At 37.6% G+C, this 15,270-nt stretch overlaps 1 protein-coding gene and 1 long non-coding RNA gene across 10 annotated transcripts in view; both read right to left on the bottom strand.

Annotated features, from left to right (window-relative positions):
- The window catches only part of NAV3 (neuron navigator 3), a 776,877-nt gene that overhangs the window by 532,816 nt on the left and 228,791 nt on the right, over positions 1-15,270 (bottom strand). The gene's annotated exons all lie outside the window — the stretch shown is intronic.
- On the bottom strand, positions 3,700-13,394 carry LOC138921234 (uncharacterized). Its single transcript, XR_011433652.1, has 3 exons — positions 13,303-13,394; positions 4,412-4,494; positions 3,700-3,834 (listed from the first exon to the last, which is right to left on the bottom strand). It is a non-coding gene; the product is annotated as an uncharacterized lncRNA (long non-coding RNA).

Raw genomic sequence — 15,270 nt, 5'->3', positions numbered from 1 at the left:
TTTTCCTTTGCATGTCAATATTTAAGTTTTAATCTGAGCTTCTCCGTGAAAAAAAATGTTAAGCAAACCCTTTCACATCATTACGGTCCAACTACCTTTGCCCAAATAACTGTGAAATAGATCCTTGATCCAATTCCCATAATCATTTATTCAACAGGATTTGTTTACTGAGCAACTCTACAAAATGCTGGGGTTAATTCCAGAAAAGGACAAGACAAAGTTCTTGTTCTCAGAATGTTTACGTTGTGTTTAGGGAGACAAGACATGCAAATGATAACAGTTAAATAATATTGCAAGGCAGCGGTGGAGTAAGAGAAGGATGGGCCAGACAATAGGATTTGTATGGGATTGAAATAGAAGAAAGTGAGACTGCCACAGAGGTGAGTAGTTGATAGACACACATTCTACAAGAAGATGACAAGTTAGTTAGCCAACCTCACCATATTGATTTTAGCTTCCTAGCTAAAATTCCCCCTCACTCCTTCATCTGTTTCCTTTCAAAATGTAAATGCTCATACAAAACCAAATTTTTAAGAATTCAGAAATGTCTGGGAGAGCTCTAGACAAAATTGTGAATCTACAAATTCTGGTTCCCTCCCTTTTCCTTTTCCCGTGTTTGTTTTCCCTTATCGAGTTATTCAGTCATTTTTCTATTAGCAAAAGAAAATGCATCCCTTGTTGAAAGAGAAAATTCCTCATAGATTTAAGGGGATAGACTGTTGGGATTTGTGGGCAGTAAAATATTTTTCCTACATTGTAGTATGGAATTGCTTACAATAACTTTTGCTAAGCAAAGTCTTGGATTTTAGTTAATTGTATGAAGCCAGAATTATTGCTAACAGATTTAAATGTACTTCTGTAAATGTATTGCAACTATTTTGAACTATTAAAGGACGATATTTTTTAAATTTAAAACAACATTTAAAAAATGTTGTCTTATTTCCCTACACTTTATTAAAATGCACTTGGAATTTCCTTCATTAATTACAGTGAATATTTTTTATAATATCTTTGCATTCATTTGTCTCTTGGCTCCAATTAGTTTCCAGGGGCAGAACACACAATCCTGGCAAAGCCAAGCAGTATATTCTATGCCTGACCACAGTTCGAAGCCGGCAAATGACCTAAAAGAGTACAACTGGAGTGAGTTTCAGGACGGTCCCTGGCAGTATGTGACACAGACCCCATCTCTTGCCCTAAATATGCAAGGGCACATGTTGTACCATTTTGCTCCTGGATGGAAGCTGGCATAAGGGTGAAATTTTGACATGGAGACGTCAAGGGTTAAACAACGGCAAGGAGAGGTGGTAGGAATCTTGATCAAACTGGGTCTAAATTATTAAGTCAAATTCATTTATTATTCAAGCCACTTTTACTGAGTTTTCCCTATCTGCAACTGGATACATACAACTCATGAATTCAGTAAATATTTATTGAGCACATGCTATGTGCCGCTTCCAGGACTACAGCAAAGAGTGAGATATAATTCCTGCCCTGAAGTTGCTCATATTCTAGCAGAGAGTAAAACAAACAGACTAAATCAATATAGTGTGATAATGAATTCAGAAGGGTAAACAGAGGATAAGAAATGGAACGTTATGAAAGAATGGTCCCTAATCCAGCACTAGTGTAATAAACACAAGTTTAAAAAGTTAACATTAAAGAGTGAGACTAAACCACATCATTACGTTGTATAGAACCACCCACCACATAACAGTGTGTCTAGTTACTTTGCACTCCATGTGAAATGCCTGTGGCTTAAATGCCCAATACTAAAACTTTCATCCACCATTGAGTCCCTTGAAATCACCAATTCATTCCTGAAACAAATGGTCATTTATTGTGTGGCATGATAAAGACATTCCAGTAGACAAAGTGCAAAGTATTAACTCTTTGGCCGCTACCAGATAACTCACTTTACCTGCAGGGTTTCTCAGAAGGAATCTCTGGGGACCTGAAAGTCAACAAATTCAGTGGAGCACAAATTAACTGCTATTTTAAAAAGCCAAGGTGGTAAAATAGTAGTTGGATGTTACAATATATTCCTGTATGAGCAAAATGTTCCCTGTGGAATCACATGCAATAAAGGATACGAAAGCAAGTTAAAGATTATAAGGCACTCGAGATAAATGCCGGCTGTTGCCATCCTTCTAGAATGTACACATTTAATATCAACAGAGATGCAGGAAGGATGATTATTTCATACACTTACCTCAAGAAAAAGATTGTATCTTTAGTCCTGGGGGAGAAAATGAATGTGTGAAAGAAGTCCCAATAGAAATTAATGTGCTGAAAGAAAGAACTGTTAGCCCACTCTTCTCACTTGGGTTTGTACAAATACAACCAAATGGTTTGGAGCTTTGTTGCCTCGACTTTTTGTCATTGAGAAGGAAATATAATGAGAATCAATTAATTGACGAACTGAGTCTTCTAGTGTAACAGGGAAGTGGGCAAGAAAACTAATGTTTACAGGTAATTTCCATGGGGTGAGTCCTATTGATCTTATTCTCATAACTACCTTGTTTGGATGGTCATTCCCACTTTACAGATGAGGAAACAGACTATGAAAGTTTAAATGACTTCACCAAATGAATGATTGTAAGGCATTTTGCTAGGTGTGATTCTAATTTATTTCATAATCATATTATTTAGAATTGCTGTAGCTAAGGGACATTTCTACAGATTAGAAAATTGAACTGCTTTTGAAATGACTCATCATTAGTGATGATAAAGCCCCTTCTCTCTTGTCCCCTAGCCATTGAGTCCTCAGTCCATCTTTCGTAATTTAAGCTATAGCTTAACTCAAATGCTAGGTTCTCAATAAATGCTGAATGGAGAATGGCAACATGAGTTTAACTCCTAAAGCAAACAACCATTTTACAGTATTCCATTTGATTTTTTTAAGTGCACCACCTGAAATAGTTAAGTAAGTTTTTATTTGAATTTAGAATTTAAAAGAACAAAGTTTAATTCTGCACATAGTGTTAATACAAGAGTCCAGTTCTGTGAGACAGAGTCAATAAATCCTCTTAATAAGCTACCTAAACATCCCCAAGCTAGTTGGAATTTTATCAATAGGCATCATTTATATACAAAGTTTAAACCGGTCTGTCAAATAAGGGCAAAAGAACTGAGGACTATAGCAGCACAAACTAAGCAGCCTAGTAAACATTCACAGGAAGGACATGTCATCCGAGAAAAAGCAACACACAAACCAATGCCCAATTAGCATCTCAAATGCATCCTAGAGAGCTATTTTTCCCAGAGTGCCCTCCAAAAACCTAGGGTAAGAATAAATTTATGGCTCCTAGAGGGGAAAAAAAAGTCACTTATTTAAAGAATATTTATTTGTGACTACTCTGTGCCAGGCACTGTCCTAGGTTCTGTATCAGCACCTCTGTTCACAGTTTTATTGAGGTGGCAGCATGTATGGTTTTAAGAGTTCTTCGTCTTTCTGAGAACGCTAATCCTTTTCCCATTACTTTTACACTTTCAATCCAAACTGCACTTACTTTCCTAGGCATCATGGAACCTCAAATTTCTCAGCATCCTTGACTCACTTTCTCGCTTGTCCTTCTGCTATGCCCTCTCACCCATTTGCCCTGGAAAAGGAAGTATCCATTCTGTCCTGAATGCTTTCAGTTGAAAGTGTTGCTGAAGAAAATCAGCTACGCAGATTGGTTGTGCGATTGATTGCTTGTGAGTCCATCTGGGCCACTGGCACGGCTCTGTCCTCATCACATTTGGTCGTAGAGGTCCTTTTCATAGTTCCCATCACAGCCTTTCACTATACTTATGTCCTCCACTCCAACCATCAGCTGATAAACCAAGTTTCTAATTCACAGAGAAAAAATAAAATATCAAACAGAAACTGTCCCAACTTGTCTCCTCAAACTCCATCTCTAAACTTATCCAACACAGACTAGTTTCTATACCCTCTGCTCCTGTCTTTCGCATGAAGGACTTCCTCCATACAGTAAATGTCTCCTGCCCTTACTTTAAGCATCTCTCTTTGCACTGGCTTCTTCCTCTTAGGCTATACACAAATTTAAAACTCCCACATGGAAGGAAAGAAGGGAAGGAAGGAGAAGGAAATGAAGGAGTAAGGATGGAGGAAGGAAGAATATAATTCATTACAGATTTGCCCTCAGTTCAAGGTTTTATCTTGCCTCTCATTATCTTCATTATGACCATCCATCCAGCTTTTGCTCATCAGTAAAGTTTTTGAAAGCATAATCTAAATTTTCTGTCTTCATTAGCTCAATTTTCATTGATCCACAGTTTAGCATGCATTACTCCACAAGTTATGATCCTCCAGCTTCTACTATTACCATTGTACTAAAATGCCTTTTGCTGAAATCACAAAATAGTTCACTAACGTCATACCACATGCTGTAGTTTCAGTTCTCACCTTGTTTGATCTCTCTTCAGCACTCACTCCTTCCTTGGTTCCCACATACCAATGAGCAGGAATTGTTGTGCTTACAGGTGAATCTAAGGGCCAGAACCTATGAGTCAATTCTAAAGTCTACCAGCTTTGAAAGCCAACATGCACAGTGTCAGAAATTTCTAGATACCCACAGCATTACTTCTACCATTTCCTTAATGGCAGTAATTAGAAAGATGTATAACAAAAGGTAATATCAAGATAGCATGTGTACACTCCCTGTTGGGGTTGACTCTGTTTGAAGAAGCTAAATGGTGAATTATTGCAAGCAACTGAGAGCTTATATCATTCAACTCCCTGAATTGAGGGATAAGAGTTTCAAAATTTCTTAGACACCCCTGTTCACTGGTGTTTGCTTCCATGAATAAAATGAGCAGTAGATTGAGGCCATGTTTGAAGGCCATTGTGACTGGACTTTCAGGGAATTTGAAAGCTGTTTTCTAATAGGTAGGAGGCTACAGGGTAGCCACACTGTTATGGGCATTGTAATCTATGCAGGGATGCTGTAGACTGCTGCTCCGGGAGCAGTGAAATAGGGTCCACAACTTTGAAGGAGAATCCTAATACCATTCTTCCCTATCTCTCTACCCATCTCCCCCTCTACTCTCCTAACTGGTCTCTGCTCCCATCTCCAATCCATTACTCCCAATGTTGTTATCCTTTATAGTCTGCTGTTAGTCTTCAACCTTTGCTATTAACGCCCTCCCCAGTTCATTAGACACAGCTTCAAACTGATGATGACTGTCAAATTTATTTCTCTGTCATCAGCAAAATCCTTATTTCAAACTACCTATTGGACATAGCTATTAGATGGTCTCATAGACACCTAAAATTTAATATATCCAAAATGGAACTCATTATCTCTCATATCTCCCTAAAGTTGGTCTACATCCTCCATCTCAGATCTCTATTAGTGTGGTTCTCAGACACTCTGTAGTTAAACTTCTAATTGTAACTCAACATCATTCTCCTCCTCTTCCATTAAAAATAGAACCCACAACTTTTAGCTGGGTACACAGCCATCCAGAATAAAACCCACGATTCTCAGTCTTCCTTACTTCTAGAAATGGCTGTGTGACTAAGTTGTGGCCCATAGAATGTGAGCAGACTTCCTGATCATGCTTCTTCTCTCTTTTGCCCCTTCCTATTTGACGGACTGTGGAACCAGCAACCTTCGTGGAAAGACCTCTTCAACCATATGGATGAAGTTATCACTCTAAGGGAAGGTAGAGCAACAAGGAAAAATATATCTGGATCTGCAATATCACAGAACCCCTATTATTTCCAACTGCTAAACCTGGACTGTTTGGCTGAAAGAGAAATAAACTTCTGCCTTTTTTGTTTTCAAATATTTGACAATTAAAAATTATTTACATTTAAGGTGTCCAACTTGATGATTTGATGTATGTATATATCGTGAAATAATCACCACAATCAAGCTAATTGATATATCCATCACCTCATACAGTTACCATTTTCTTTTCTTTCTTTCTCTTTTTTTGTGATGAAAACACTTAATATCTACCCTCAGTAAATTTTGAGTAGACAACACAATACAAGCTTTGTTAACTACAGTCACACGTTGTACATAAGTTCATCTTGCATAACTGAAACTTTAAACCCCCTGACTTCTCTTCATTTTCCTTCCCCTCCCAGACCCTGGCAATTACCATTCTATTCTCTGCTTCTATGAATTTTACTATTTTAGATTCCATATGTATCTGAAATAATTCAGTATTTGTCTTTCTGAATCTGGCTTATTTCATTTATTTAACTTATAATATCTTCTAGGTTCATCCATGTTGTCACAAATGGCAAGATTTCCTTCCTTCTTAAGGCTGCATAATATTCCATTATGTACATATACATATCACATTTTCTTGATCCATTCATCCATCACCTTCTGCCCTGTTTAAGCTACTCTTGTTAAATTAGATCTTTGCTACAGTAGCTAACCAGTATTCTAAATAATATAAAACCCACCTACAAGCTAGAAATTTCAAAGGCACTGCTCCTCAATATACCTCATCCACTACCTTCAATCATTTATCAAATCTTGTTGATTCTACTTGAGAAAAATATCTCAAATTCAATTCCTGTTTTCCAAATGCACCTGCTCTGCTTGAGCTCCAGCTGTCAAAGGCCCTGGCTTAGAGTTTTCTAAGTCTCATATCTGATACATACACTGTGGTCTATTCTCCAATAGCCTATGGCATAATCTTCCTAGCACACACATCTTTTGATTTCACTCTTCTGTATCAAACTTCTGAATGTTTCCCAATATCTACCAAATATTACCCAAATCCCTTAGCTTGGCATACACAGATCTTTGAAATCCTTCTCACTTCCCTCCCTTTCTCACTATGTACCACATGCTCCTGCCACACAGAATTTCCCACTATTTCCAAAATAATCTCAGCCTTCTTATGACGCATTGCCTTTGCTCACGGAACTCTTCAGCTGAAATATCCCTTTCTCTTTCTTGGTCATGAAAACACCTACTTAACCCTTAAATCCGAGTATAAAAGTCATATCTTCAATGAAGACCCTTAGAAATCTCCCCATAGAGATTATTGCTCTATTATCCGTGTTCTATTGTATGAGTTTGCTCATACTTTTGTATCAGTCATAATAAATCATATTTTAATTTACCTGTTTGCATGTTTGACTCACTCTGGATTTTTGCAAGATAGAATCAGCTTCTTACTCATCTTTGGATCTCTATCACCCTGGCATGTACTGAACAGTGGTAAATATTTCTTGAATAAATGAATAAGTTCTTCAAAAGTTCAAGTATGTCTATAAAGTTTGATTTAATGAATGTAAGGAAGCATCCTACCTGTATGAAAATAGACAGTGGTGATAGCCCTCCCTTATATTCATCCTGGACTCCTTCCAACATAATCTCTCTATTTGGTTATAAAAAGGAAAAGCTTTAGCTGAGACAGTAGCCTAGCAGTTGTAAACTGCATGAGCTTTAAAGCCACAGTGCCAGGTTTCAAATCCTAACTCTGCGACTCACCAGCTGTGTGACCCTGGGCCTGTCACTTACCCTCTCTGTGCTTCAGTTTCCTCATCTGAAATAATGATAATAATTGTTCTTACTTCACATGGTAGTTGTGAAGATAAAATGAATTTGGATATGTAATGAGTTGTAAATATGTAACTATGTCATGAAATGTTAAATGAATTGGATATGTAATGAATTTACATATAAAGCACTTAAAGCAGGAACTGCCACACTAAGCATTGCATAAGAGCTAGCTGTTACTACAGTTTGAAAACGAAGGCTAAGGAGGGTCCTGGGAGGTCTGAGGGAACAGTAGGGATGGCTAATTTGTATCTTTTCTCATTATTATCTGGTAGGGATATGTTTCTAAAACTGGCTAATTGTTACATAAATAATCTATTGAGTTTCAAGGGTTATAGGATTCCTTGCAGAAGCCTGTCACTTCAAGGCCCAGCATACGTAAATACACCTCTAGAGATACCTGTAAAGGCACTGGACCCAGAGCCCAGTGTTTGCCAGATTGGTCCTGAACTATACCTTCATCCCTATGTAAAGATTATCCATCATCACTTGTCCTGGGATGAACTCAACTTATCTTTCTGATGAAATTTCTGCATTCTTCTCTCCAGCTCTGTCATCCAATGGGTGCTCTTCCTTTAACTCCCGATTCACATATTCATGCCCTGACTTATGGTGTGTTTTTTTCCCCTTCTGAAGTAATGCACTTGCCAGTTGTGTTCTACTAATTTGTCTTGTCTCTGGTCTGATCTCAAGACCTTATCTACGTTGTGGCTTTTCCCCATAGTCTGAACAGCCCACACCTCATTGTCCTACCCAATTCCTACATCAGAAGCTGGACATGCTTGCAAAACAAAAGGGAAAGAGGGAGGCAGAAGCAGAGGCCAGAGTGATGTGATGTGATGTGAGATTCACTCCACCCGCTGTTGCTGGCTTTGATGACAGAGGAAGGGGCCGTGAGCCAACGAATGTGGGCAGCCTCTAGAAGATAGAAAAAGCAAGGGAACAGATTCTCTCCTAGAACCTCTAGATAGGAAAACAGCCCTGCTGTAAGTGAGCATAAGCGAGGCCATCTTGTTATGTTATATGGCCCCAGTCCCTCCGCTATGTAACTACTCACTGCTCTGTACAGACTCTAAAAGAATTCACATGCTCTCCTGATTTATGGGCTCTGCTTCTGTATGTACTCCCTGATAGCTTGATAAATTACAACTTTGCTCTATAAGTTTCTCTCTGGGAACAGGCTGACCACAGGCAGGAAACATACCCACAAGGTATCCATCACAGCTGACAGAAGAATGGAACAATGTGATGCCTGGAGCCCGTCATGCCTGGAGATCAAGATCCCTGGACCCCTTCCTTACAGCCCATTTTCCCTATATAACTGCCCCAAGATTCTGTAATCCTTGAAGGTGGGGTTTTTAATTTTTATTTTTTATTTTTACTTCTTCTCTGCAAAGCCCCCCAGTACATGGTTGTGTATTTTAGTTGTGGGTCCTTCTGGCTGTGGCATGCGGGATGCCACCTCAGCATGGCCCAATGAGCAGTGCCATGCCCATGCCCAGGATCCAAACCCACGAAACCCTGGGCTGCCAAAGCAGAGCGCCAGAACCCAAGCACTAGGCCATGGGGCCAGCCCCAAAGATGGGTTTTTGAGACATTCGTCACCTGTCTTCCAATTTGCTGGCTAATCTAATTAAACTTCCTTTCTCAAAAAAAAAAAAAAAAAAAGAAGAAGTTGGATATGAAGCTTGGGGAAGACTTGAAGGTCGAGGGATGGGTTGGAAAGAAGAGACCGTCAAGCAGGCAGAAGGATCTGTGTTGGAAACCTCAGTAAAGGATAGAGTTCAGATGTCCTGGGGCAGTGGTCAGTACTAGATCGTAGACCTAGGCCCAGTACATCAGAAATCCTATATAGGAAGGAGCTGAAAAAACATGAGGACACCAAAGATATGCCTTACCAGTTCTGCCTAGAGCTGGTCTAGGCACTAAATATTTAAGCACAAACATCAAAACTCTAGTTTTACATTCCCTGGAGTAAATGTACACTTATGCTGCATTACTTTGACCACATGTATTACACACTTGCTTAAGCATCAATGTTTCTAAATATATTCTGACAGCAAGCACAGCTACAAAGAAGAAGAAAATTTGTGATGTATAGTTTTTCAGAGATCTGACAGGCTTCTTTAATAATTAAAAAGCTGCTATACCGGCCTAATGGTAAAATATTTCTGCAAATTGCCTTTCTACTCACAGTGTGAGAACTGGACTAAAACTGGATAATCATTAACGTGCCTTCCTGCTCTGTATTCTTGGGTTTTGTGTGTGTTCAGCTTCTTATAAACTGGAAATTAACCACATTAAAAATTTATGATCTCTCAAATGTAAATCACAACATTTTATTAGAGAAGGAAACCTGATTTGAGTCTCCTTTTATTAATACTAATATGTTTAAAGAAATAAGAAAACCTGAGGCAAATATTGGGGCTTCGTAAGTTATAATTGGTAAGAGGACTATGATAACTGATGACAAAAACAAGTGTTTGAAAATCCTTAAACAAATGTATATCACTACTACCCAAAAACTTAAATACCCTATCTTGAAATGGTTCTCAGTGTGGGGGCCCAGAATTGGCCACCCCAAGATATGTCTCTTTGGCTTGAGGATTATTTGGGGCTGGTTACTGCAGACAGGAAAGCAACTGAAAAGTAGAATTTACTTACCCTTTGTTAAGAGACATTTACATTGTAAAGGAAATCTCCATCTGTAAAGTTGTCTCCCCTCTGTACCAGGAAGAAGGGGAGATGACCTTATCTCTAGAAACTCTTAATCAATGGGGAAGGCAAGGACTTAAATCTGCATTTGTTTATTGTGCTTGTCTGGTAACCTCCTGTAACTGACTTCCCTCCCCCAACATCCTCCTTTGTCTTTAGCTGAATACGATATTTAAAGTGGGGGCTTCAGCCATTTTGGCAAGTTGCTCAGCTTGCCTGAGCCTCTCCCATGTATACATGTTATAAAGCTTTGTTTAATTTTCTCCTGCTATTCTGTCTCATGTGAATTTAATTCGTTCTCTGGCCAGATGAACCCAGAGAGGATAGAGGAAATGTCTTCCTCCACTACATCAGCCTATAGAATTTTGTTTTTGACTAGTGAGAAATTTATGGTATGAAACCTATATCTTAATAAATGGAATCAGCAACACCCTCATAATTCGCATTACTGGTAAGTACATCAGATAAATGGTCCCAGAATGCAACACTCAAAAGTCATACTTAAATCTCATATCTGGGTATATATCCAAAAGAATTGAAATCAGGATCTTGAAGAGATATCTGCATTCCATGTTCATTGCAGCATTATTCACAGTAGCCAAGATATGGAAACAACCTAAGTGTCCACTGACAGATAAACGGATAAAGAAAATGTGGTATACACATACAATGGAATATACAGTTCTGCATTAAGAAAAAAAAATCTTGCCATATGCAAGAACACGGGTGAAACCTAATGACATAACACTAAGTGAAATAAGCCAGTCACAGAAGGACAAATACTGTATGATTTCATTCTGAGAAGTATCTAAAATAATTAAACTCAAAAAAGCAGAGAGTAGAATGATAATTGCCAGGGGCTTGGGGCAGGGAGTTGTTCAGTGGGTATAAAGGTTCAGTTATGCAAGATGAATTAAGTTCTAGAGATCTGAAGTACAATACTGTGCCTATAGGTAACAATACTGTATTGTGCAATTAAAAATTTTGTTAAGAGGGTAGATCTCATGTTAAGTGTTCATAACACAAAAACAAAAAAACAAAAGGGCATGAGGAAAGATTTGGAGATGTATTTATTACCCTGCTTGTGGTGATGGTTTCACAGGTGTGTGCATATATCCAACCTCATCAAATTGTATATATTAAATATGTGTAGTTTTCTGTATATCAATGTTACCTCAATAAAGCTGTTTATAAATAAATTAATTAATGAAATGTCATGCTTAAAGTTGTTACCAGATTTTTGGAGGACAATCAGGCACTATGATAAAAAGCTTCAAATATATGCAGGTACTATCATCTAACAATTCCACTTCTACAAATTTATACTAAAAAATGGATATGTTGAAATATTTGGCAAATGTTTAGTTATTAAGAGTGTCAATGGTATGATGTATAACCATCACAAATAAAAGTGGAAACAATTAAATTCCCCAAAATAATGAAAAGGTTCATAGGTCGGGACACATCCATAAAAAGAAGACTATTCAACTCTTCAAAATGATGTTGTAGACTAATATATATACATTTTAAAATTGTCACTTTATCATGAAATGAGAATTTCCAGTGACAAAGTAGTGAGTATAATATAATCACAGATTTGCTGAAAATGTACATAAAAATATATTCAGAGATAAGGTTCTGGAAAGAATAGTCTAACTTTCTACAATGGATATATATGGCCATATATATTTTTTAATTTTAAACTATCTATAGGAAGACGGCATGAATGTTTGTACATTGGAAATACAATGGTTAGCAGGCATGCATTTCTTCAGCGCTGAGAGCCTTCCTCATAAATTTATCCCATCTGCGCCTGTCTGGTTCCCACCTTTTCTCTTTTTCCTGCTTCTACTTGGTCAGAGATGTAAGGAGGCTTTCTTCTCCTTTCTGAGACTAACTCCACCATAAAACACCCAATCCACTCCTGCATTCTCACTTGAAAACAAATATCTTACTACCAGGTCAAATGTTACATCCTCTGTCAAAGATTTCTGATCATCTCAAGACAATCTGGGTGCAGCTTCACTTTATTGCATTTTGTACACATCTTTGTTTTCTTATTGTATTTCAACTGTTGGCATGTATCAAAGGGCAGACACTGGAAGCTATCTGAGACCAGAAAGCATGTATTTTCATCTTTATATCCCAAAAGCTCAGGACAGTGCCCAACACCCAATATTAGCTCAATGACTTTTGAATAAAAGTTTACTAAAATTCCTCCTTGGAAATACAATTGAGTAACTCAAGATACTCTAAAATTTAATCACATACATAATCACTATGCTAGCCAAAATCTTATTGTATTGATAAAATGTATATTTTTCTTCACGTCACTGAAAATTATTAAGCTTATAAGAAAAAGAGTGAATATTTGACTACCTGCTCTGTGCACTGAGGATATCAAGACTTCATGGATTAGTGGAGGAGACAGGCATAGAAACAAGTCGTTCCATGTCATATGACTAGTACTGTATGGAGGCCAGCACAATTTGATATGGGAATACAGAGAAGTGAACAACAACGTATCTCATTGGTATTGTCAAACTGATCCAAACAAGGAGAGAACAGGCAGAATAAAGGAGTTGTTACTTTAGACCTTATGTGTCATTTCGCTCTTACTAATTGTCACCTTGGAAGAGTTCATCAGGGTTTCCATATTACATTTTAAATATCACCATTCATCCTGAGCCTGGCAACGTTGACCAAACTTAGAGTAATGGTGGACAGAGATCTCTGTCGGCATATTGCTCTTTGAGCTGAAGAAAGTGACCATGATTCCATGATCCAAGGGATGCACAGAGAAGTAGCCAAGCCTTGACTATAAGACCCTTCATGATCTCACTTTTGCTAACAACTTCATCTTACCTCTCTCCATCTCACCTACTAACTTGACTTTCAGGCAAAGTCAAACTGCATATGGACGCCCAAACACACTAACCTAGTTCAGGTCTCTGCACCTTCAAACACAACCATGACTTTGTTTCCTCTCCCCAAAAAAGCCACCTAAGTCCACCCCTTCAATAGTTAATCACTCCTTCCGCCATGTTACCTCTGTCCGTTATACAAGCTTCTCGTTTCAATGATTACTCGATTAAAATGTTTCTCTCTCTTAGTCTCTGAGCCTTGAAAGCTGAGAAAGTGTCATGTACATCCTCTACTCTCAGCACTAGTGCAGCATCTGGAAATGATTGTTTCATGAATAGATTAATCTGTAATTTGAAAGAACAAAGATAAGATAAAATATTCTGATTTACTCTATAATCTGTGAAACTGGCTTAACATGTGATTCTCAGAAATAAATCTGAGAATATAATGGTATGCAATTTTACTTGATATCAAAGAAATCAAAACTGTGAATTATACACCCTGGTAACATTATGGTTAAATTTTATTTTGCTCTTATTTAAAAAGTAAAACATTTATGCTCCAATCGATCCATCAATAAATATTAAGATGGATTTGAAAGAAGGCTAAACTTTGATCAAATCCAGAGTCTGTACAAAATAAAACCAGTTAATTTGATCTGTTCACATAATCAAAACTACCATTTTTTGAATTCTTGTCATGCATCACACACTTGCTAACGGCTTTCTAAAACACTGCCTCATTTATCTTCCCAGCAACTGTCCTGTGGACTCTCTTCTTATTCCCACTGAACGCAAGATATTCAGAGAGATCCAGCCTCTTGTCCAATGTCAAACAGCCAGGACAGTGGTAGAGCTAGGATTTGGACCCAGATTTGCCTGGCCCCAGAGCCCAAACTTTTAGTCACTAGTTACCTGACTGAAACGACATGTCGCTCAGAGATTGCCAGAATGGACCAGGCAGTTGAGTAAAAACTAGGAATCTAGTGAATCTCCGGTATTCTTAAGGTAAGTTTCATTTTTAAAATTCAGGACACCAACTTTTCTCTTTCTTATTGTTTATCTGCCAAACAAATGTACCTGTCGTAGAAAGAACTATTTACAACTAGGTGAACATGACAAATATTCAAGTTAAACATATACATAGCAAAGAAAATACATTTCACATTTGTATACAAAAGTTTATTTCTTCCATAAACTTTTGTTTGGCATGATAAAATATGTGCTTAAAATAAATATAAATTATAGAGGGATTTGTTCAATAAGTATTCACTTAATATATGTCAGTAACTGAGCTACTATATAAAAATTGGTAGGATATATTCTTACCCACAAGGCAATTTCGGTCTATTGGGAAGTCCATCTTAGTAGGTACAATGAATTAACAGCTGCAATTTGAGGAATACAAATAAGGAGGTCATGCCAAAATATCCTACCATTCATGTTTAGTACAACTGACCATTTCCTTAGAAAACATTTTTTTTAATGTCTTGTAAGAAAATACATGCTGCCACAAGATTCTCAGAAAAAACAACAAAAACATCCACAGCAATGTTTTATGGTCCCAAGCGCAATCTATAACTTATAGCCCACTTAGAGAAATCAGTTAGGGTGAGAGAGAACATACGAACATTTCGTAATTGCACATTCATGGGAAAAATAAGTAAACCACCCAACATACAGATATGCATGCCAGACATGTTATATAAGCAACGAGCCCAATGACCGTATTCCTCATATTCAGTACTACATTCCAGTCAGTAGGATCTCATACCATAGACACATTTTTACAAGTATTATATTTTGATAATGAATTCTTTGTTTCTCATAATTGGATTTTCCTTACAGGCATTTATTAAAACAAAACACCATTTTTAAAAAAAGAATAGCTAATTACAAATCATGAATGAAACAATTATCTTACTGTATACTGCCTTGTTTCCATTTTGAACTTCTATAAGGAGGTCCTGGGAGAAGTGTCCTCTAACCTTCAATCCATGAGTGAAAGTGTCTCATCTCTTCCTCATTTTCTTTTATTGACTCACTTGCCTGTTGCCATCTACGTGTTTTATGCCCAGAGCAGCCTGATCTGGCACTTTAGTGCCCTAAAACCCAACAGTGAACTTCTCCGGTTGGGGAACATTCCTTCCAAG

The sequence above is a fragment of the Equus caballus genome, chromosome 28 (assembly GCF_041296265.1).
Source record: "Equus caballus isolate H_3958 breed thoroughbred chromosome 28, TB-T2T, whole genome shotgun sequence".
Lineage (NCBI taxonomy): Eukaryota > Metazoa > Chordata > Mammalia > Perissodactyla > Equidae > Equus > Equus caballus.
Note: the sequence above shows the minus strand (reverse complement) of the source record. Positions and strands in the feature narration are given on the sequence as shown.